This window comes from Myotis yumanensis, unplaced genomic scaffold (genome assembly GCF_028538775.1).
Source record: "Myotis yumanensis isolate MYYU_CA2020_CCGP unplaced genomic scaffold, mMyoYum1.0.hap1 SCAF_1, whole genome shotgun sequence".
Classification (NCBI taxonomy): Eukaryota; Metazoa; Chordata; class Mammalia; order Chiroptera; family Vespertilionidae; genus Myotis; species Myotis yumanensis.
Window position 1 is genome coordinate 213,295,950 of NW_027223752.1, and position 26,427 is coordinate 213,322,376.

The following is a 26,427-nucleotide window of genomic DNA, read 5'->3' on the forward strand; positions in this document are numbered from 1 at the left end:
GATCTCCTTGGCTGCCTTTATCTCATGTCATATGGCATTGGAATCAATGTCATTTCAGTGGGGGATTTCACTGAGGGAAAGTCAAATTGGGAGTACAATCGGCTGGATTATGTGGGATATATCTACTTGTCTTGCTATTAGTTTTGTGTATCGTTAAGTTGGTGCTAGCTTCCAGATGTATTCCTACCAGCCACATGTCATCTTGACATGAAGGTACAGGGCCAGAGGTATTTTAACATCAGAATATGTCCTGCAGTGTCCAAGGAACAGGTTTTGGTGACAGAAGCTGGTCTACAGAAAATTTATCCTATTATCATATATAAAATTTTAAGCAGGAGATTTGGCTCTTATCAATGCCTCATCAAAATGGAAATTCTCTCCAATCAGAATTATACCCAATAACATAGCATATATAATTCTAAACGTGCTATGCATTTTTTTATCCTTTTTGATAGAATCATGCTAAATAGAATTTATAGGGAACAAATTTGGAGCAGGGCTACACATACTAATCACTTCTGTCTAAGTCACATGTTTTATTCATTCTAGCATATAGAGTCATTTTAGCACATCTAATGCATCCTGTCCTAATGAGGTGTGGCAGATCCAGAGGAAGCTGTGTGCAATTCACAAGCATAGAGGTCATTCACTAAGGTGAAGAGAAAATTTTTGAACCAAAGTAATAAATAGGGTCCTGAATTATTTGATAATTCATTCATGACAATGACTGTATTATGAGGACACTTGAGAAAAATATCAAATTTGTTGCTCATTTGACAAGAAACACTGAAATCAATAAAGAAAATAAATCAATAATGTTCCTGTGCCAGGCAGAATAGACACCGTGACCCCCGCACCCCCCCCCCCCCACACACACACACACAGATGTCTACATCCCAAGCCTCAGACCTATGAATATGTTACCTTACAGGGCAGAAAGAACATTGCAGATGTGATTAAATCAAAGACCTTGAAATGGGGAGATTAATCTCAGGTTTCCTGGATTATCCCTCTGGGCCAATGTAGTCACTTGTTTTCATAAAAATAGATAATTTTCCCAGGAGGTGTGACAAGGATGAAGGATCAGAGATGCAACATTGCTAGCTTTGAAGATCGAGGACAGGAGCCATGAGTTAAGGTAGGTGGCTAGCCTCTAGAACAGTGGTTCTCAACCTTGGCTGCACATTAGAATCACCTGGGAATCTTTTTAAAATCCTGATTTCTGGGCCTCATCCTCTGGAAATTCTGTTTCTTTGTTATGGGGTGGGGCCACAACATTAGTAACAAAGAAACAGAATTTCCAGAGGATGAGGCCCAGAAATCAGGATTTTAAAAAGATTCCCAGGTGATTCTAATGTGCAGCCAAGGTTGAGAACCACTGTTCTAGAAGCTAAAAAAAAAAGTAAGGAATTCAATTCTTCTCTAGAACTTCCACAAAGAAATGCAGGCTTGCTGACTTCCTTATTGCCCAGTAATACCTGAGTCACACTTACGACACATAGAACTGCAAGATATTAAATTTATGTTATTTTTATCCACCTAGTTTGTGGTAATTTGTTATAACAGCAATAAAAAGTAAATACAGTGCCACTACACCTGCGTTAGTGGAATGGTGCATTAGAGTAATATTTGATTAGTTATAGTACTAGAAATTTTGACACATCTTTGAATATTAAAGGTCAGCTAGCAGAATATCTTGGGGTGGCCATATGTCACAGTTGCTCAGCATATCCCAGGTTACACCTGTAGTTCCAGTGCCATTAGTAACAGCAGTCTTTCTGTTCACAAAGGTTTGGGTAGTAAATTATATAACTAACGAATCCTGATGGAGGTGTTCCAAATCTAACAATGTCCAAATTTACATGAAGGTTACAAATAAGGAGTTGTAAAATTAAAAGAAAATTTTCCAAACCAGAAATTAGCAAATTACATCCATGAATCAAATCTGTCCCATCACCTATTTTTTGTATTATTGCCCAAAAATCTAAGAGTGATTTTTACCGAGTTACATTTTAAACGGCTATTCAAGCACCTATGTAATATTGTCGATGTTGGCCCACAAAACTAAAATCTCCACTATCTGACTCCTTAAGAGAAAGTTTGCCCACCAAAGTTTTAAACAATCATTAATAAAACCCAATTTTCAGGAATCATATTAGGAGAAAGATGGAATTATTTTTCTTCAATATAAAAATGATTATACAAAATTACTTTCCTCTGAGATGATTAAAGAATATGCAACCAGAAAATGTAGGGGAAAGGAAATTGTGTTTTTAGAATGCTATTAGTTCCAAATGGTATGACATTTGTGTATGTGTCAACGTTCAAAATTCAAACTGTGGTGTTTTTCATTTAAAATAAACATTTTGTTTCTAATATATTTGCATATTTATAATGTTTCTTATGGAGCACTCTCAAAATTAAACAACCGTAGGCCTCCCTAACCAAGGTATACCTCTGCACACTGGGCAAGTTGCTAAAGGTCAATGTCCTTTAAATTCTTTTCCTCTGACTCTTCCAAGGGGCGGAGGAGGTCCTTGCAGGTAGTGAGGTCGCAGCAGGTTCTGATCTGCATCACCTTCACAGGCAGGTGAAGGTTCCAGCCTCAGGGGGAAGGTCGCACCTGGATTCAGGTACTGCAAGTGTGCGGCACAGCTCAGGGACCAGGATCCCGCGGGGCTACACCCGGTGGGAGGCTGAGCCTGTGAGGATCTGCTGCCAGGGAGACCCACCTGCTCAGCAGGCAGTTTCATGGATTCTGAGCTGTCTTGGAAGGCTGTCGCCTTTCTCTGCAGTTCCGCAACCGGCCACTAGGAGCGTCTTGAGCTGCACTGACACTGAAGAAGGGGTAACACCCTGGGTTCAGTTCAGCTGAAAGTGCCCTGCAGGCCAGAGACTCCCCACAAACGCAGCTCTCGGTTCACAGACACATCGCTGAGTCCTTGCAGGAAACCTGGGTCTGGACCAGCAGTTCATGTGCCCAAATGCAGCCCCACATTTACCGCCTTCAGAACAGAGCTCCATAGCAAGCCCAGGGTCCTGTCATTCTACTCTTCTTGAACCTATTCCAGACACCCTCCCCCAAACCTCTTTTTCCTGACAATCCCATCGAAGAGTAGCTGCTATCACACTTGCCAGCCTTAACCCAGGTCGTTGTTCTGCAGGGCACTTCACACACCTGGTATTCTCAGCACATGTCTAGGTTATTTTTTCTCTTTCTCAGTGGTAAAGTACACAATGGTAGGGACTTGGCCGACTGTGGTCTCTTCTATTCCCAATATCTAAAACAGTGTCTGGCAAATGGCGGGACTCAAAGATTATGTGTTTCTTACATGATTAAGTGGATGATTCATGCTTTTCCTGAAAGGGAACTAGCCACTAACACATTCATATAATTTGAGATACCCTCCTAGAAGTTACTTCAGGTGATCTTGAGTAAATATTTGACGGATTCTTTCACCGGAAAAGAAAATAATAACAACCAATTTTGGCAGGCTACTCAACAAAATTTGATCTTGGATAGAGTGGTCCATTTTTATGTGTTTTCTTTTAAAAAGCAGATTAGAGGGTGCATATTTATTTCTAGATAACACCTCAGTTTCATGAAAATCATGGGTATTATATTTGTACAGCAACATTAAGGATGCTTATTTAAAAAAAGAGAGAGAGAAATCACCATATCCTTTGCTTAAAGTTGGAATGATAATATTAAAGAAAAATATTGTTTTGCTTTCTTTTGTTTGCTTGCCTGCTTATTTTGTTTTATTGTGTGGTCCACTGATTACATTCTCAACCAACAATGCTTTTATGGATATAAACAAGGAAAATACAAAGTTTTGATGGATATGAAAATTTTATGAATATTTCAAAAGAAATACAGCCCACAATATATTTTCCCCATGATTTATCAGAAGTCTCCAATCTTTTGGCAACTAAAATTGGATAGTAGAATAGAAGTGATCATAGGAGATGGAATTATTTGTCGTTCTGGCTGTTTCTATGCAGGTTCAAAATGCTGCTACTTTACCGAAGCTTCAGCAGAGGCCAGTGAGCCAGTACTGTGCTGTATAGCACAGGCTGTCTCTGAGAAATTGTGGTAACACTTAACTAGCCCTCATCACACATGCTGTGTGATTTCAGGAGAAGGGCAGCTAGATTCACATTCCAGGAAGACAAAGGGGTTACTAGTCAAATGAAGCAGAAGCTCAATATAGACTCTGAGTTTATATATCAATAAACTAGATCTGAGAGATCTGGGCTATACCCTCACTATTTGTGCTTTTAATAACCTCCCAAAAAATCCTGATGTGCCCTGTTTTAAGAAGCACTGAGATGTACATTAACCATATAACCAATCAATTATATTAAATAAATTTAAATACTTATTATATACTAGAGGCCCAGTGCATGAAATTCGTGCACGGGTAGGGTCCCTAGCGGCTGCCGCTGCTGGCCAGGGCTCCCTTCATACCCGTCTTGGCCTGGTGCCACCCACTCACCTGCTCCACCATCCCCCTGGTGGTCAGCACACATCTAACTCCTGGTCAGTTGAACTCCAGCTTGTGGGAACAATTTGCATATTAGCCTTTAAATATATAGGATAAACTTTGTGCTAGGCACAATGGAGAAGGTGAAGAAGTCTGAGAAAGAGTTCCTACATCTTAATCCTCAAGAAGCTGAAAATTGATTTGGGAGACACAGACAAAAAGCAGCTACACAGCATGATGTAAGTGACTAGTGCCAGGTACTAAAGATTAAAGCTATAGATCCCTTGCTAGAAGTCAGGGCGATCAGGAAAGATTGACTTTGAAGAATGGAGAGTCTTGATAGAGAGGAGAAAGGAAGAGCAGGCATCACTGGCAGGGCTGAAAATTACTCAGTGAAGTGGAATTCAACCAATTTGGTAGAAGCAGAGACTTCACATTGAGAAATAGTGGAGTGTAAGCTATAAAAGGAAATTTAGTAGGGCCTGAAAAGTCAGGTAAAGTAATCTGTCATATCTTTGAGCAGCTTCTCATCAGTATTCAATACAAAATCTGTTTTTATAATAAATATTTTGTGATGACACCTTTATTAATATCCTGAAGTGAATTATAAGTATTTATAAATCCTATATAATAAAAGGCTAATATGCAAATCAACCAAACAGTGGAACTACTGGTCTCTATGACGTGCACTAACCACCACTGGGCAGATGCTCAACACAGGAGCTACCCCCCGGTGGTCAGTGTGCTCTCAGCACTGCTCAGCCAGAAGCCAGGCTCATGGTTGGTGAGTGCAGCAGTGGTGGCGAGAGCCTCTCTTGCCTCCGTGGCAGCACTAGGGATGTCATCTGATGGCTTAGGCCTGCTCCCCGGACTGTCAGTCAGACATCCCCCAAGGGCTCCTGGACTGCGAGAGGGTGCAGGCCGGGTTGAGGGACCCCCTCCCCCCGAGGCACAAATTTCATGCACCAGGCCTCTAGTATAAATATAATGGAATCTAAAAGAAAGCATGCAGTCATGTGTCACTTAACGTGGGTACTTTCTGAGAAATATGTCATAAGGCCATTTCAATCATTGTTTGAACATCATAGAGTTACTTATCACAAACCTAGATGGTATAGCCTGTGGTACACCTAGGCTATATGGTATAGCCATTGCTCCTAGGCTACAAATCTGTGCAGCATGTACTGTAATGAGTACTGTAGGCAACTATGACACAATGGTAAGTATTTGCATATCTAAACATATCTAAACATAGAGAAAAGCTACAGAAGCAATATGGTATAAAAGATAGAAAATTGTACACCTGTATAGGGCAGTTACCATGAAAGGAGCTTACAGGACTGGACATTGCTCTGGGTGAGTCAATGAGTGAGAGGTGAGTGATTGTGAAGGCCCTATTTCCAAAGGCCATTACTGGACACTATTGTACACTTTATAAACACCATCCCTAAAGCTTCCCCCCTCCCCTGCTGCTTTCTTCTGACAGGGTCAGAAATAAAACATCGAAGGTGTCAATTCTGCTCCACGGACAGAGATGTGCGCTGGATTGATTGGAAATATTGAGGAAAAACTGGCTGGGTAAAGCATAGATCACCATAATAGTGATCGCTGGGAGGGAGGGAGAGGTGGTCTGAGAATCATTAGAAATAGGTAATCAGATGGAGAGATAAAGGCACATAAGGGATTGCCATGGCGATGTAGGTTTGGGTGTTACATGTTGGAGCAGTGTTCAGATTACAGAATTGTGTGTACTCTGAGGGTGTTTAATATGGTGGGGGTGTAGAGCTGAGGACTCAATACTTTGATTTTAGAAATTCTGTTTGTTTCATTGACCCTATCTGGCATGAAGGGCTCTTTCTAGGATTAAATTGATAGAAAACACAAACTTATCTAGGCTTTACATCATTACAACCTGAAATTATTTTCCAAAGTCTGGTTCCCCACCACCACAGAACACCTTTGCAAACATGGCAGTAGCACTTTATACGTGTTAAGGTGGCTCTTGCAGAACTATGCCCTGGCATAAGTTCTTAGGTCCTCAGCAAAGAATTTAGAGCAATTTATTTTGAAAGCCATCAAGCTAGATCTTGATGAAGCCCCCTCTGAATGCGTAGCATTGGGGGAACAGGCCCCTGTGTGCACTCAGAATTGAGGTGCTGTGAGCAGGAGGGAATCTATTGCCAAGTCCCATAGATATTGCTCTCATCAGAGAGAAAATATCCTCCTGAGCCACAGGTCCTTCCATGTCTTACAGGAAATTCAGCTCCATTATAATCTCATGGCACAACTGTAATATATATAGTTCGTTAATGACAGAAACATTGTTATGAGTCATATGCCTGTATATGGAAAGTAATTTATGAGAAAAATATGTATTCTGATCTCAAATTCTTAGACCTGACTACAGAAGAACATATAATGAAGTTCAATTGAATCTATATACAGAATCACCATGAATAAGTGTTATAAATTAAGTGTTTAGTATTTGTCTTAAACACATATACATGACTGTTAGTGATGTAATTTTCAGAAATATTAAATAACTCTGTCAAATTCTAAAAGAGTCTTCTTTCAAGTTAAATGTTAGTGAATTAGAAAATTCATTATATATTAAAATGTATAGAATAGTTTGTTTCTATGAAACATGAGGTTAATTCCTATATTTTTAAAATAGATTTTTTTTTCAGAGAGGAAAGGAAAAGGAGAGATAGAAACATCAATGATGAGAGCGAATCATTGATTGACTGCCTCCTGCATGCCCCACACAGGGGATTGAGCCCACAACCCAGGCATGTGACCTGACTGGGAATTGAACCCTGACCTCCTGATTTATAGGTCGACACTCAACCACTGAGCAACACTGGCTGGGTAGTTCCTAGATTTTTGACCAAATGGTGGACATGGTGCATGATAAAAGAAAAACCTTTGTTGTCTGGGGTGCCCCACATGTTACTCTCTAGAAAATCTGGACCCAGAACCCACAATTATGCCAATAGGTCCTGTAAACTATGGTGAAAAACAAACCCTTGCTCACGAAATTCCAAAACTCACCTTAGAGTTCAGTATCACCGTCACTGAGAAACACTGACATGGGCATGAAGAATTGTGAAAATGTTTGAAAAAGGGAAGAAGGTACTAAAGCTGGGGGTGTTGAATTAGGATTATGTATTCCTGGTAATAGCGAAATTGTACATTTATTATGATAGTCCTGTTGGAATGCATGATGGACTTGAAATATGAACACAGTGGACATATAAAAGAGAACACAAGGTACAAAAAAAACATAAAGGTAAAATTAACAGAAACTGATGACTGATTTAATGTGAAGAATGAAGGAGAGGGAAAGCCAGAGAGCTTTTATTTCTGCCCCCCCCCCCCCGCTTTTTTTCTGAAATTGCAAATCATCATTGCTTTTTCCAACTGATAATGTTGGAGTAAAAACTATATTTCTAGGCATTTTTTTTTTCATTTATCACAGGGTTTCTCGGTTTCTCACCTTTAAACATTGTGCCTTTAATTAAAGTAATGGAGTGAACACAGGTGATCAAGGAGATCAGCTGGTTTCATGTTGGGTGATACTTAATAAAAGCTAATGGGTACCGAGGCCCCATACTCCTGCCACCCTAACAGTCCAGCCATCTCATTCCAGTGATGGCAGCTATTGCATACATCTGAGATGCAGCAGCATAGGGCACTAAGGAACGTGCCCCAAAGGCATCCTGCAGACCAAAGTCGTTTTCTGTTTAAATATAACCACAATTCACTCTTTTCCATTTTGTTTAATAATCAGCATTTGCAGGGGGAATCATGCTGTAGAGTAAAAAGGCAACGGGTAAGTAATAAAAACACATCAAAAATGTCATGTAACTTATGGAAAATAATTGGATTATTGATCGAAACAGAAAGTTATAACTAGCATTGGGAGTTAATGGGAGAGTTTGATATTATAAATGTTGATATTAAGGTGAGGATCTATTTTAAAATGACTTTATAAATAAAGGCATAGCATCTTCTTTCAAAATGTGCGTCTCTGGAAACAGGTAAAACGCCATGTAGGTAGAAGTAATTTTTAACTGAAAATGTTGTCAATATGTAGTAAACACATTAGTTTGTGATATTTCTGCAGAAATGTGTGCTGCTTCTGTGGGACAGTCACACTTTACAATGCTTTTGCAATCGTTATCATGTACATGGCTATTAACTTGGGTGGGAGCTGTCATTATCATTAATGTTCTTTGTTCATTATTTTTGGTTATCACTTCTACTAAGCATATAGTAGAATTACATTAAGCTGTCATCTGCTTAAATCAGAACATGTGATGAGTTCTAGCCAATGAGCTATAAGTGGAAGTGACAGATGTTTCTCGTTGGCTAGTGTGAAGCATTCTAGGGCTCAGATTTCCTTCTCACATATCAACCCAGAAATGTATGAGATGAAGGCTGCTCCTTCAGCTGGGCTCCTATGTGACAATGATAAGAGGAACCCCTTTCCAGTGCATTAGTGAGCAGACAGAATATTTGTTGTTTCAGACCAATGCATCCAGAGTGGTGTTTACTACTACTGTATAATCTCATCTGTTTTGCCTCATACAGAGTCAATGAATGAACATCTCAGAATCTCTTATAAATAGATGTACAATCAGTACATGAAATTCTATGTCCATCATTTTCAAAGGCTTTGGACATAAGCTACCTGTATTTGTATTCCAACTCCAAAACTGTATGACCTTGGACAATTTACATAAGATTTCTGTGCCTTCATTTGTTTATTTGTATAATATGGACAAAAAAGAACCTCCATATGGTATCATTAATGCTGTTTATAAGTACTCCAGTTTCTCTTCTCCTGGCACACTGCAGGGTTGAAGTTAGGGGAGCCCATGTGACATGCTGTGGCCAAAAAAACTGCAAGCAGAAACAACCTGTTTCACTTCTGTGCAGAAGTTTTAAGAGCCAGTGTACACTTCACTACTTTCTTTCTGTCTACTGTGATGATGAGTGATTTTAAATAATCGGTTGCTTTTTATCCCAGACCTTAGATTGAAAATGAAGCAGTACAGAACCCCCAGTCAACTCTGAATGGGTGTGCAGTGAGGTATTATGCTTGGGATTCCTTATTACTGTGGCACAGCCTGGCCATCAGGGCTGATTCTGGAGGCTCACAGAGAGAATCTGCCCCATGTTTCTGTCCCAGCTTCAGGTGGTGCCTGGCAATTAGCTGCATCACTGCAATCTCTGTTTCCATGGCCACATGCCTTCTCCCCTGTGTGTGTCTATGCGTATCTCCTCCTCTTCTTGTAACTTGTAGTTGTTTGACTATAGTGCTAATTTAATAAGACTAATACAAACTCTACTAAAGCAATTGCAGAGCACAAGGATACCAAACGCAAATTCTTTCTTATCAAGTGTCTTTCTTTTCTCCTCTCATTTCAGTAATATGTCTGCTGTAGTTAAGGGCAAAGTACTCCTAAGGATGAAGGAAAATAATGCTAATAAGAGGAATTCTTCTGTCAGCTCCACAACCAATCAGGTTCATATCTGCATCTTGACAGTGAACGTGCATAAGTCTAACTAGGAAAAGATCGTGCACAGCCTTAGTTTAGAGAGCATTAAACTTCTAAAGTCACTACACAAAAATACAGAAAAAAATAACACCTACCACTGTGACTTTGCATTGCAGTAGCCCAACAAATATTTTGTCAAATGAATTAGCTACTTAGTTTTTGTGACAGAGATAAAGTTACTGGGGAACCTCTCTGCCTCAGGAAAGGACACACATTGGCATGCCTCCCATGCCCCTATGCCATCATTCTGTCCTCAGATGCCTGAAGGAAAGGCTCCAATCTGATTAGACTTGTTGAGCACTCCTTCCCTGTGTTTTTGAAAAACAATTGTGTTCTCAATTTCCCACTGTTCCCATTTCCCACATGGTCTTCCCCCGATATAAACTTTCTTGTAAAGTCATTAAAGTCTTCTCTGTGACAGGAAGCTAAAAAGACAGTTTCGAACCTACCATGGGAAGCTTGTTATGTTAAAAGGCCACACGCTTACACCAAGAGATACAGCTGCCAAGGACAGCAGATTCTGTCTATGGTTATTGTGAAATTCTCCACAATAAGGCTTCCAAGCCTCTCTTCGGTCTCCTCTTGTACCACTCGCTGGCCTCCTTATTGCTCATGGCATACAGCTTGTAGTTCACAGCACACTCCATAAACTTTCTCTCCCTTATCCAGCCCCTGCTCCTGCCTTCCCTCCTCTGAGGGGTGTTAATTCTTATTTGTCTCCCAGTCAGAACCTCTGATGTAGGAAGCCTTCTCTGTCTGCTCAGGTTGGAGCAAATTCCCCTCCCCTGTGTTCCCACAGCACCTCGCACGTGCCCAGGCACCACTTCCTCCTAAATGTCATCCTCTCAGAAAGATCTTCCTGCGGTTCTACTCTTCACACAGTCATGTCATTCTCTGTCGCTTTTCTTTATTTGTGGCCTTGGAAATGCATATCATAATCACTTATCTATTTGCTTGTACACTGACTTCTTTCTACCTCCCTTATTAAAATGAAGGCTTCAAAAGGAAGCACCCTTTATCTCTTGCTCACTTGTGCCCTGGAACAATGTTTGGTGTAGGGTGGGTATGCAATAAGTAGTTGTCGAGCAAATGAGTGGATGATAGAAGAATTGATTTGAATTTTTCTGTTTAATTTCTACAAGAAACAGAGGATATATAAAGGGTAATGATTGGTATATTGTTTTGGATCTTCAGTTTGTATGAGAAGGCTAAGAACACAATAGAGTTACAACAGATGTTAGCAAACAGTTAAATTTAAATGACATTATCTATAATAATAAAAGCATAATATGCTAATTAGACTGGGTAGCCGAACGACCTTCTGGACAGCATTCTGGACATCCTTCCGGATGAAGCCACCGCGGTGGGGGCCAAGGCCGAGGTGGTTAGGCGCAATCAGGCAGGCAGGCCAGCAGTTAGGGGTGGTCAGGCAAGCAGGAAGAGTGGTTAGGGGTGATCAGGCAGGCAGACAAGTGGATAGGGGTGATGAGGCAGGCAGGTAGAGTGGTTAGGGGCGATCAGGCAGGTAGGCAGGCGAGCAGTTAAGAACCAGTGGTCCAGGATTGCAAGAGGGATGTCCCAGATTGCAACGAATTTCGTGCACCAGGCCTCTAGTAAATAAATAAATCTCTTTTCTTGGTACAATATGGAAATGAGTTCTGCCCTCATTTAAAGCCAATTAAATACATTTGTTTTCATAATTTTAAGCTTTCAAATATGCCTGATAATTTATTCTTTCTTGTATGTGTTCACTGGGCATATTGTTTTTTCTTTAGATAAAAAATTTGTAGCTGATTTAAGATAACAAGAAGGTGACTATTACAAGAATTGAAAGAGTCTAAAATGTCATACCTTAATTATACATCATGAAAATATAAATAGAAAACCATCCTATATAATAAAAGGCTAATATGCAAATTGTCCCCTCAACCTGGAGTTCTACCAGGGTGTGGGGCTGGCGGGCCAACCACCTGTGGTCCCTCACCCTGGCCAGCCCCGTCCCCGATCACCCCCCCACCAGCCCCAATCGGCGGCGGGGCCGGCCAACCAACCTCCCACATCTCCTCCCCCTGGCTGGCCCGGCCCCATCAGCCCCAATCTGGGTGGGATGGCTGGACCCCACCAGTGCACGAATTCATGCACTAGACCTCTAGTGTTAATTATAACAGTTGTTTTTCTCACTAGCTTTTAAACATATGGCCATGACTGCCAAAATCCTCAAGGAAAGTGAAAGGGTGCTCAGAACTCAATAAGGCCCCAGCAACTCATTGAACATTTATAGTTTATTGAATTAAGCATAATAAGAAAGCATCCAATTGCTAAATATTTGTAATCTTCTAAGGAACACTAAAAGCTACCCCAAGTTTAGAAACTTACACCCACTGTAGCCAGCTCCTTTGATTCAAGAAATTCCGTAAGACTGCACTATAAATTTTATGGTTAAGAACAAATAGCATTAATTTTTACCAAGACTGATCATAAAACATTTTAACAGCTCTTACAGCACTGAAGTTGCTCAGTTCCCATTTAGAAAAGATGTAGTCACTATTTCCAGGCATCTGCTGACCTGAAATATGATAGACCTGTGAGCTTAGATACATGATGCTTTTTGCAGATCAAATGTTTTAAAATACAGGGGTTGGCAAAAGTAGGTTTACAGTTGTGAGTATGCAAAAACAGTTTACTCTTGTATTATTTATTAATTATTGTATTATTTACTACTAACCTATTCTTGTCCACCCCTGCATTATATTTAATATCTCTATTTTCATTTGTAGATTTTTTTGGCCTATCATCTTTTTTATCTCTATCCTTTCCCACTGTCAATAAATATTGGTTTATCCATAGCTGTCTTTTCTTTTGACAAAGATTTAATGATATCATTCACACTAAGGTCATATTGACTGAAAGCAGTATGTGCAACTAGGACTCTTTCTCTTTGTAAGACAACAAACTATGCCCTAGCCAGTTTAGCTCAGTGGATAGAGTGTCAGCCTGTGGACCAAAGGATCCCGGCTAGATTCTGGTCAAGGGCACATACCTTGGTTACAGGCTCCTCCCAGGGCCCTAGTCAGTTTCTCTCACATCGATGTTTCTCTTTGTCTTTCCCTCTCTCTTCTACTCTCCCTGAAAATCAATGGAAAAATAGTCTGGGGTGAGGATTAACAAAACAACAACAAAGACAACAAACAATATCCTAAAGGGATATAGTTTTTAAGCAAAATGGAAACTTTGGAGCTTTTTAGAGCTTTTCCACTCATAGCCAAATACTCTTTGTCATGCTGCAAGTACCAATGCCTCTTTACATGGGCACTCTATATTACATTAATTAACATCATTATTTCATAGTTGGTTTTTCTCTGATTAATTTGAACCCATGGAAACATGAGTAGAATGCACATAAATTACATAGGAAAAAGAAAAATCATACAAACATGCTTTTTGTCACCCATTCTCTGTCTCTTATATACACACAAATATACAGACATACACATGACAAACAATTTAGTTCCACCCAAAGTCTCTTCACTGGTCATTAAATATGAATTTTTGGCTAATTTCTGGGTACCAGGGACTAAGAAATTTTAGGAAGAACTTCTTAGGCCTCTAAAGTAAGGCATAATGAGAAGGAGATGTCCAGCATTATACTGATGGGACCAAGAAGAGCACTGAAATAAAAGAATCACCAGTAAGAATATGTAACAGAAAGAGCATGTTCTGAAGAAAGTCTTGAAAAATTCCAAGATATGCCTTGACTGGTTTGGCTCAATGGACAGAGAGTCAGGCCATGGACTGAAAGGTCCCGGGTTTGATTCCAGTCCAGGGCATGTACCTTGGTTGCGGGCACATCCCCAGTAGGGGGTGTGCAGAAGGCAGCTGATCAATATTTCTCTCTCATTGATGTTTCTAACTCTCTATCCTTTTCCCTTTCTCTCTGTAAAAAATCAATAAAAATATATTTTTAAAAAATTCCAAGATACAAGTCATTTAAAAACTCATTAAATATTATGTTTCACATTACAAATTATGTCCAGGCACATTTTTCAATCCAGTTTATTGGAGTTTTGCAATGTAATTCAATGTAAAATATAATATACTTCATTAATAAAATGCATAAAAGTCACAACCCAAATTTGAGTCAACAATCTTCTTTTATCAAATTCTTGCGGGGAGGAGGAGGGAACAAACATGCTAACATTAAATTACTTTTCAAGTTAAATTCTAAAGAACTGAATATCCAAAATTCATCCTCCCCAATGTCTCACCTTAACAGTTTCAGCAGGAGGGCTCCAACTCACAAAGTTGGACTTTGCCACTCAAGCTATATATATATATATTTCCCCACCTAAAATGTACCACATCACTGTTTATCTTCATTTTAGTGGCAGCTATTCATTTTAAAGAAATATGTGCATTGCTTAGTTTATCTCTGCTAGCTGTTATCTTACAAACTAGTGTTTCCTTGGCTTATATCAGAAAGTAGATGGGTAATTGATCATTGCTTCTGGGACCCTATAAAACCCACTTTCACAGTCTGTCCTCACTGCATACTCAACAGTGACTGAATTCACTGTCAGCTGGTTTCTAAAACAGGAGCTGGGTCTGGTTTGTGTGGCTCAGCAATTGAGCATTCACCCATGAACCAAGTTTTGATTCCCGGTCAGGGCACATACCTGGGTTGTGGGCTTGATTCCAAGTAGGGGTCATGCAGGAGGCAGCTGTTCAATGATTCTCTTTCATCATTGATGTTTCTCTCTCTTATCCCCTCCCTTCCTCTCCTTGAAATCAATAAAAACATGTTAAAATAGGAGTTGGATATCTTAAAGTGTGGTCTCTAGATAACATCAAAATCTCCAGGACCCAATGACTATCCCTCTAAAAGTAGGGTTAGCCCTACTAAAATTATGACATAGAGTGAAAGATTTTTTTTTCTAGATGTGGGAGTCTTATCTGATTTCCATAGATCATTCTGCCTACTTATATGTATGAGCCTACTTGTAGATCACAGGCATTCTGAAATTTAATATTCTCTATTTCAATAATTTGTGAGTTGTCCAGAGGGTCATCACATGTCATTTATCATTTCCTGAGGTTTGAATTGGAATCATAAAAGCAGAAAGGCAAATGGGAAGGGAAGAGTCACTTGATACATTTGTGAGACCAACAGGGGGGAACAATATGGCCCCTGATATAATCGAGGCCAGGGCATCTCATCAGGATAAGGGCTGCAAAGAAAACAATCTTGATCACTCCCCAAAGTTTTTTGGGAAACTTGGCGTGGACCTTGGAAGGCCCTGTTTTGTAATTGGAATAAGCAATACCTACACATTGATGAGTCTCTCATTTGGGGAAGTTGAAGCCTAATGGTTTTATTGTGGCTGCTCCATTTGGAACACATGGCACTCAGCACCTGAGGGCTAGGGACAAGGTTTGACTTCCATTTCTATTGCAATAACTATCACATACACTAGGCCCCCATTCAGATTACAATAGAATATTTATCAAGAACTAAGAATAAAACCCAGTCATACAGAAAGACCAGTGGAGCATTCCAGGTAAACTGGTAACTGAGGGTATGATGAGACCTATGTCTAACCCAACTAACAAGGCTACAAACTTGATCACTTGAGGAAGTAGGACACAAACTCAGAACTGATTCGGATGCTTAGTTATATGTGCCTGCAGGTGAGAAGCATCAGTGGCCTCAGTTGAATAGGCTAAAGACAAGAGGAACTGATATATCCCAAGATAGCATGTGACTATCAAAAAGTGATGCATTATTACCACAATGAAAACTTCCAGAAGCATAATATGTAAGGTCAGGTTATTTCAAGAGGATCCTACTTGTTAATAGTTAGAAATGTAAAAATATTAGGAAACTATGCCACATAATTAGCGAACACCTCTTCTGCTTATTATATTCTGTACACCGGTTTATTTATTTATGTAGTTTTATTATTTGCTAGAGATTCCATTCTCTCATAAGTTAACCTTTTTAGAATGACCTTGGCATTATTAGTTTATTTTTCCATATGAACTTTAGACTCCATTTACCTTATTTTATTTAGAGCATGCTAAATATACAGAATAAGAAGAAATGACATAGCTATAACATTGAATCTTCCTATGAAAACAAATTTATTCAAAACTTCTTTTCTGTCTCCTTAGCATTTTAAGTTTCCTTCACATAGATCTTTCATATTTATTCTTAAGATTATTCCCATAGCTTCGTTTTGTTGCTTTTGCTATTTTTTCATTCTATTTTGAGATGATTCGTATCTATTGAAAAGTGCTTTTTCAATCATTTATGTACTTAGAGACTGAAATAATTTGCTATAGTTTGTGGAAAGTGTCTGAGGATGAAGGAGTAAGAAGCATGTTTGGAAAAGTAAGCTAAAGCAAACCATTAGTGATTTGGAAGCTTGGATTTCATTCTGAAAGTAATGGGAAGTCTTAAAACTGTTTTAAATAGAAGAATCACATGTTCGGAATTGTATTTTTTTATTTATTGTAACTTGTTTTCAGTGTAAAGAATGTGTTATTGGGCAAGATTGAAATGAGAAGACTTCAATGATGTGCATTATAAGTGATGAATGAGAAAAACTGGACTAAGATAGTGAGATGAGGAATTAAGAAAGGGGACACGCTTTATTTCCTGGAAAATTAACAAGCCTTGTCACAGATTAATAGGCTACATGACAGGGAGAAAAAAGTACCTGTCAATGAGGGATGAAACAAGCTGGTGTTGAGTAGAGTTTCTATAAATTCCAAGAAGGGGTATATCGTGATGACCTAATATACAACGAATAGGGAGAAGACTTGAATTATCAATAAACCACGTAGGTGGCCTCTACAGACCTTAGTCTCCATGCCTTTGCATGGACACAGGGTTGTTGTAAACCGAGGAGGAAAGGATGGCAGGAAAAGAGAACAAGACAGAATGCAGAGCCGTAGTTACATGATGTGTGGTCATAGAAAGAAATGGTAGAATGACATCTTAGGGGTTCTCATGTCCAGGGAAATAAGAGATTTTTTGCTTTTGTTTTTGTAGAACATGACACTCAGAGCCATATATTGCTGTGTGAATGCAGAGTAAAAAATGTGTCTACTCTGAAATCAATAAAATATATTTTAAAAAATTCGTTATGAATTGATTATATATCTGTAGAAAGATTATTATTTTCTTCTCTATTCCATTTTATTTACCAACTAGAACAAAAAAAAGAAGCAAGCTCAGGAATTAACATAGCAAAGTTATTATCACCAATCATGTTAGAATATGCTTTTAACATTTAATACAGTTTCATTTATATTCATATATAGTTTTAATATTCATAAATATAATTATTTTATAATATATATAAATTTTGGCCACTGTGAAATAACAGTAAAGGAAAACTTTTCATTTAAAATCCCATATTTATTTATTCAACAAAGCAGTGGTAGTTACATTTAATATTAGTTAAAATATCTGTGAAAGAGGCTATGTTCTTAAACCTTTAAGTATTTTTTAAAATTTTTTGCAATACACAGTATTGTACATAGCCACTTAAGCCATCTGTCTTTCATATATGTTTGGGGCTTTTGTTGTTGTTGTTGTTCAAGAAATAGTCTCAGACCTTGCTACTCAATGTGTGTTCCATGAAGCTGAAGTATAATCTGGAAACTTTTTAGAAATGCAGAATATCTGCCTCCACCCAAGACCTACAGATTCAGAATCTAAATTTTACTAAGACCTTCAGTGCTTTATAAGCCATATGCCCATTAAAGCTTAGAAGAGCTTATCAAAAATAAAACACTCATTATTTAGGACAATACAGTGCTGCACATATGGCAAAATAGAAGGAAAACCATCTAAATCTATGGTTCTCTTAACATAGATTTAGTAAGATTTATGGCATCTAAAATATAATCTTAATGTGATATTGTTAAATAATAATGTAATAGTTCAGTTGTGAATTTATAACCTTTGATATAGGAAATTGCATTACTCAGTTTTAACACATTATTTAGTACAAATTCCAAAATAAACCACCCCTTTTGAAATTATCATCACTGGTATGTTCAATCCTCCCTGTGGAAATCCAATAGATCTGTAATTAAATATTAGACAATTGATTTTTTTAAAGCCAAGAAATAGAAGTAATGATGAGTTAACATGTGAAACATATGGTGATTGAGGACTAGTCAAGGGTATCACACAATCTTTAATTTGCACAATGTTTAATTTGTACAAGTGTAGTCAAGTTTGTTAAAGCGATACGTTAATTCTCCCATCCCAGCTCTACACATTCTGCAATTTAAAAAGCTGAAAAATGATTCCTGCTAAAAGTCATTTGAGAATTGGATTAGTCAAATTTTGCTAAGTAACAAACAATGTCAAAATCTTAGCAGCTTACAATAAATATATATTCTCATGCTCCCTGGCATGCAGGTTGGCTAGAGCTCAATTGATTCAAGTTGGGTTTGCCTGGGTCAGGCTAAACTCCAAACTTTCTTTCAGGTTCAGGTTTCCTCCATTTATCTTCATTCTGGGACCCAGGCTGAAACAGCTATTGCTGAATGCTCTTTTATTTATGGATCACAGGAGCATGGGAGTTTATGTGGAAACACAAAATGCTCCTTCAGGCTTCTGCTGACAATTCGCACACTGTTATTTTCATCTGTTGACTAAAGCAAGTCATTTCAACCCTCCCCTAATCAATGGAGCAGGAAAATACGCTCCAGCCATAGGAAAAGACGCTGTGAAGTTACATGGCAAAGAGTGTGGATGCATAATTTCAGTACATGAAGGAAGGGACCCCATCCCCGCTAGGATAATTAGTTTCAAAATTGTATAAAGTTTTACATGGCTTATGTCCCTGGTTGACTGTAAGCTTAATGAAAGCAAGATCAAAATGTATGCATTTAGTTCCAATCATCTCTAACCTCTTCAAAAAGTAAAAATTAAATCTGTTTGACTAAATACACTTGAGAAACATATTTGAAAGAAAAATAGATTGGTGAATTCTGAAAACAACTAAGTTTGAAACACTAGGTTTAAAGCTTCCATGTTAATAATCATCTACAGTACAAAATGGTCTTTAGTTCATTGTCTTTCATTTCAAGGTTCTCCATAACCATTTCTATTATTTATTATTTTGAAATTGCATATAAATCAACTTACCTATATAAAATAGACAATTATACCTTCAATCTCTTTATGTCTTACTGAAATGCTGGCTTAAACAATATAAGTAAAGAATTTTATATAATATGATGTACATAATAAAGGCTCAAACATATTGGTCATCCCTCCTTTTCAAAAGTTTACCTTTTGTTTATATTTAACAATATTTTCCTTGGAATGGTAATGTATTTGTTCACTAGAATTCTAGTATTTTTCTGCCTACCTTGTATATAGCTTTTATATACTCAAAATCGAAGATACTTTACCTAATTTAAATATATCATTTTATAGATGAAGACACTTTATTTTTTTAAATTAAATCTTTATTGTTCAGATTATTACATTTGTTCCTCTTTTTCCCCCCCATAACTCCCCTCCTCCCAGTTCCCACCCCACCCTCCACCCTCACTCCCCACCCACTGTCCTCATCCATAGGTGCACGATTTTTGTCCAGTCTCTTCCCACATCTCCCACACCCCTTTCCCCCCCAAGAATGGTCAGTCCATTCCCTTTCTATGTCCCTGATTCTATTATAATCACCAGTTCATTCTGAACATCAGATTATTTATTCACTTGATTCTTAGATTCACTTGTTGATAGATGTGTATTTGTTGTTCATAATTTGTATCTTTACCTTTTTCTTCTTCTTCCTCTTCTTAAAGGATACCTTTCAGCATTTCGTATAATACTGGTTTAGTGGTGATAAACTCCTTTAGCTTTTCCTTATCTGTGAACCTCTTTATCTGACCTTCAATTCTGAATGATAGCTTTGCTGGATAAAGTAGTCTTGGTTGTAGGTTCTTGGTATTCAGCACTTTGAATATTTTTTGCCATTCCCTTCTGGCCTGCAAAGTTTCTGTTGAGAAATCAGCTGACAGTCGTATGGGTATTCCCTTGTAGGTAATTGAGCCTCTTTCTCTTGCTGCTTTTAAGATTCTCTCTTTGTCTTTTGCTCTTGGCATTTTAATTATGATATGTCTTGGTGTGGTCCTGTTTGGATTTCTTTTGTTTGGGGTTCTCTGTGCTTCTTAGACCTGTAAGTCCATTTCTTTCACCAGGTGGGGGAAGTCTTCTGTCATTATTTCTTCAAATAGGTTTTCAATATCTTGCTGTCTCTCATCTTCTGGCACCCCTATAATTCTGATGTTGGTACGCTTGAAACTGTCCCAGAGGCGCCTTACACTATCTTCGTATTTTTTGGATTCTTTTTTCATTTTGCTTTTCCGGTTGGGTGTTTTTTGCTTCTTCGCATTTCAAATCTTTGAGTTGATTCTTGCGCTCCTCTGGTCTGCTTTTGGGTGTCTGTATAATATTCTTTATTTCAGTCAGTGTATGCTTAATTTCTAGTTGGTTCTTTATCACAACATCGAGGGTCTCATTAGATTTCTTGAGGATCTCATCAAGTTTATCGGCAGTTTCTAGAAAATTATTGAAAGACCTTAAAAGTGCATTTTTTTAGCTCTATATCCTCCATTTCTGTCATGTTTTTTTGTCTTTGCATTTTTTATGCTTTCTTGGTGCACCCCCTTGTGGTCTTTGTGCACAGTCTTGTTGTAGTTAAGCCTTGATTGTTTTCGGCAATACTGGGGGTGAATTGATCTCCAGGCTAACTGGCTATGAGAGTCAGCTGTGTCTGCAGTGGGAGAGCTTCTGTGCTGGATCTCTAGGGCAGTGCTAGTCTAGCATTTGCCTAAGGCTATCCGGCAAATGCCTCTGTGCAGGGCTTGGGCGGGGCGGGTCCCCGGGGATCTACAGGGCAGGCAGAGCGAGCAGTTATGGCTGCTCTCAGATCCATCCCCAGGGGCTCTGCCTCTCAGAGTCCCAGAAGAGAAAACTGCATTTGAATTCTGACCAAAGCCAGACAGTCCCGCTTCTCCCGTTTGAGTCTGGGTCCCTAGAGACTCGCCTGGATCTGGAGCTCAGAGTCTGAAACTCCCTCCCGATTGAAAACAACAACCGCGCCCTCCACCGCCAGCCCACTCCACACCTTAGTATTTCACTTCTGCACTGCGCCTCCTCTGAGTCTCGGTATGGATTTCTCTTTCCTTCTAGTTGTTGAATTTCCACTCAGCCAGCCTTCCTGTGGTTCTGGATGATATCTGTTTCATCTTTTAGTTGTATTTTTGAAGTGGTTGTTTGAGGCAGCAAACTCCAGCATTAACCTATGCCGCCATCTTGGTTTCTCCCTAGATGAAGACACTTTAAACAGAAAATTACTGGGTATTGTTTAAAATTATTCAGAAGATGAGCATCAGGATTAGGACCAGAATTTAGGCACCCAACCTGCCAGTTCAGTGTGTTCCTTCTGCTAGACTGTGTGGGCAGTACATAAATGTTGTCACCATATCTACCCAAGCTCATACTCAAGCTTCCAAGAGGTTGTGCCGAATTCTCTAATACTTTCATTTCCTATTCTCCAAATGCAAAATCAATAAAAATGTAATCATTCCAGACCTTAGTCTTTTGGGGTACACTCTTTATGGGTTCCACTCTAGTATTCTTACAGGACAGTGAGTGAATCTAAGTTTTTTACTAAGGTCTGGATGTGCATCAATGGACATTTCTTACCAAACCACAGGTATAGACAAATGAAAAGAAAAGCTTTTGCACAGCCAAAGAAAGCATCAACAAAATGAAAAGGGAGCCCATTGTATGGGTGAACATATTTGCCAATTATACATGTGATAAGGGCTTAATATACAAAATATATAATGAACTCATAAAATTTAACAAAAGGATGACAAATAATCCAATTAAAAAGTGGGCAAAGGACCTAAATAGATACTTCTCCAAAGTGGGCATACAGATGGCCAACTCACATATGAAAAAATGCTCAAAGTCACTAATCATCAGAGAGATGAAAATTAAAATAACAATGATGTATCACCTCACACCTGTCAGAAAGGCTACCATCAACAAACCAACAAATGACAAGTGCTGGCGAGGATGTGGAGAAAAGGGAACCCTGCTGGTAGGAATGCAGACTGATGCAGCCACTCTGGAAAACAGTATGGAGTTCCCTCAAAAAATAAAATATGGAACTGCCATTTGAACCAATGATTCCACTTTTAGGAATATATCCTCAAAAACCCCAAAACACCCATCAGAAAGAATATATGCACCTCTACGTTCATAGCAGCACTCTTTACAGTAGTGAAGATCTGGAAACAGCCCATGTCCATCAGTAAATGAGTGGATAAAAAGGCTATGGTACATTTATACCATGGACGACTATGCAGCAGTGAAATAGAAACAGCATGGAGGGACCTGGAAAGAATCATGCTAAGTGAAATAAGCCAGTCAGAGAAAGACAAGACTCACATGATCTCACTCATATGTGGAATACAATGTACAAAATAAACAAATAAACAAAATAGATCCAGAGACAAAGAAGCATGGAACAGACTGATGAATCTGAGGGATGGGCGGGTGAGGAGAGATCAACCAAAGAACTTGTATGCATCTATACATAACCCATAGACACAGACGATAGGATAGTGAAGGCCTGGGGCAGGGGGCAATTGTGGGCTAGATAAGGTCCATGGGGACAAAAAGGGGGCATCTGCAATACTTTCACCAATAAAGATAACTTTAAAAAAAGAGGGGGAAAAGAGAAATTAATAACAAAGCTGGTCCTCCTTCATCACTGTGATGCCTCAGGCCCAGAGAGAGCAGGGACATTTGACAGTGCAGTGCCTACCTTTTCATCGTTTGCTTGATGGTGGAAATACACTGTGGAAAATTTTGCTTGTTGGCAGCATGTATAAGGAATTAGAGATTATTCGGGGATAAATTTGTTTTAGTTTTGTTTAAATAGATGGAAAGAAATAGACCTTCACTTTGATTACATAGAACATCTGTTTGGCATATAGTCTCAAAGCCATTTCTCTTAATATTAGTTCAACTAGAGCATTCATTTGCCCCAAGGGATATATAGTCACAAATTGCCCATCTGTAACGTAATATGTCAAAATTACAGGTACTTCCTAATTCTCCTGGTGTGTATGCAGTTCCTTCTTTCAGATCATCCATACTACTGAGCACATGTTCACTTCCTAAGCATGACCAGTTAGAATAAAATATTACATATGTGGCAGTGATTTAACCCAAAGAAACCTCAGGGTAAAATCTATGTAATCCCATATCAGTTCTGGTGAATTAAAATAGATTTTTAAATATTTAAAATTCAAAATCGTTACATTGCCTATAGTTATTTGTCAGCATTGGTGTCCTGGGGTATATTCAATAACAGAATATTGTCTTTATATAAAATTTATAGAATCACAACCTTTTGCTCATAAATTCCAATGATATTTTTTTACATGGCAGAAACATTCAAATAGTTCTACTAACAGGCTCTCTAAACTGAACATCACCTCACTGCTTTGGCAAGGATTATAATAAGCAAAGTACATAAAAGTTAGGAAGTCTGAGTTTTGTGGCACAAAATTTTACCTAATTGTACAAATCACATAGTTAAAGAAGCAACATTGCTTTCACCTTTTCCCTGTAAGGTAGAGCTAATGCTTAATAAGATCTGGAATAAAAGCAGCCCATGATTTTCTTATAGAGGGATTTTGTGTGGAGAGAGGGGACATTTAGCAGCACTACCTGGGTTTTTGTTTTAACTTCCTACCTAATATGGTAGGTGGCATTCACCACTGCTTTCGACTTGCCATGTATGAAAAGAGAATCGCCACTGTGCCACCAGGGGCAATGCACCGTACAGTTACCTCTGCTTTGGAATAAAATGTTATCCTTTTGACATTTTTTGTGATGAGCAAAATGATGCTTACATATTCCTTTAGATAATTAGACTGAGCCTTTCTTCACAGAGAACTAACATTTGAGACAAAATTCAACCCAAAATTTACCTGTGTTTTTTTTTGTTTGTTTTTTTTAAAAAAATATATTTTATTGATTTTTTACAGAGAGGAAGGGAGAGGGATAGAGAGATAGAAACATCCAAGAGAGAGAAACATCAATCAGCTGCCTCCTGCACTCTCCCCACTGAGGATGTGCCCGCAACCGCAACCAAGGTACATGCCCTTGACTGGAATCGAACCTGGGACCCTTGAGTCTGCAGGCCGATGCTCTATCTACTGAGCCAAACCGGTTAGGGCATACCTGTGTTTTATTAGAAGGTCACAGATAAAAATGTTATATACCTACTAGAGGCCTGATGCATGAAATTTGTGCCAGGGCCTTGGCCCCAGCCCCCCCGTCCGAAGCTGCCAAGGCCCCCACCCGCCACCATCGCTGCGGCCTGGGGCCTCTGCCACCTCTGCTGAGGCTCCCCTCCCACTGCAGCTTTGTCCAGAAGGAAGGACATCCAGAAGGATGTCTGGTCTAATTAGCATATCACACTTTCATTATTATAGATAACTCTAAATTCTGACTTGTGTGTGAAAACATCAACACATACTGAATGTATTCCAACTGATTTAGGAAGTTGTTAAGGAGGTAAATTCAAAAATTAACGTATAAATTGCATCTAATAAAACTTCTCCTAACAGTAAAGATGACACCAAGCTGGATCATTCCCCAAGAGGCTATGTGGGTGCCAACTGCAGCCCCGTGGGCCGGGTGTTTGTTGAGGTGTCGTTTCCATGCAGTGAAGTTTGCTCCTCCATCACTCCAGGCACAGCTTCCTATGGCACCGTGTCTGCGAGAAAATGCTTTTCTCTTTTCTTATGCGAATTCCTCCTTTGACACTCAAACTCAAACCTAATGCAATGTTGCCGCAATGCGGTCTCAATATCATGAGCATGTTCTTAACTTGACAAGTAAGTTTGTTCCTCTTAGATTGGTGGCAGTTGTGACATTGAAATGTGTCCTGGACGTACTGGACTAGTTTCCCTGAAGCCTTAGAAATGACATAAAACAACAGGAACGACGGGTGGCGAACTGTTCTTGTTGCTTTTTTTCTGACACTGGTCCAGGTTTTCCTCTCCCTCATTTACCAGACACATCTTTTTCAGCCTCTAGGACTGCTTCTAGGGCACCTTGCCATTTGTAGGACATTTGGCTTCTGTGTTTTAATACCTGAGCAAATGTTCAATGTGAACCAACACTTTTTATTTCCCTTAGGGAAGTGATATCCTTTAAAGTGTTTCCTGTTTTCCTTTTAGAATATCAAAACAATGTTCATTATGTACTTCTGCTTGAAAATGAACAAGATAACACCTGGTCAAGTGTAGACCTAGGTTTATCCTTGAAGGTTTTAAATCTGTTCCATAGAAGTTATATGTCTACTCTGACAAAGAAGAAAATATTTAACTTCCCCTTCACCAGAATAGAAGCAAACTACTTATTTTCTAACATGTAAGTGTGAAGTGATGTTTTGAGAAATAGAACTGTTTTTCTTGGACTAAATTGTTCCAGGTCAATTCTGGGAAGAGTGTTCTAAGGCCAAATTCACAATTTATATCAAACCTAATAAAAAATAAAATGATTCAGCTTTTATAATTTTGCTTATCTCTCCATTGTTAAAACACACATTCTAAAAACACAACAGAACACAATTTGGGAAATAAACAGATAATAAGTTTGATATTTACTCAAATGTAAATTAAGTCAAAGTTCATTAATGAATTTTTGGAGATATTTTCCATTTTTATTTCATTTAAATGCAGACAGATTCTGGTAATGAATAATTCTTTTCTAAGAGTCAGTCTGTGATTAGCCAACTTCTTTTTTCACACCAAAATCTCATCTTGCTGGGGCAAAAAAGAAACTTATTAAAGAGGTTTGCATAAGTACGCTATTTACTATTCTCATTCTAATATGCACATCACACATGCTACTTAATTTTGCAATTTTGCCTAAGAACAGCTCTTGAAGCTAGAGATTTTTTTTTTGGATTGGTAGTATGTGACCAACCTATCCTATTACCATACTCTAGTCTATCTCATTGAAAGGAGATAAAGAAACATAATGTAAGTTCTTTTAGAATTAAAGTGTCTGAGAAAACACACAGGCAAGCCTTTTAAACACTGTTATATGGAGACACAGGTCACAAAAGACAACATGGTCTACTTTTTAAGAACATGTGTGCATTTGAGCCAGAGTCTGAGCTCTAATGCTAGCTACACAGTTGATAGCTTTGTGATTCTAACAAAATTCCTTAGCTGTTCTATGGATCCATTTCCTTATCTGTAAAATGAGGGCGGTGATAGGCTGCCTGGCACACATACAGTGATCACTC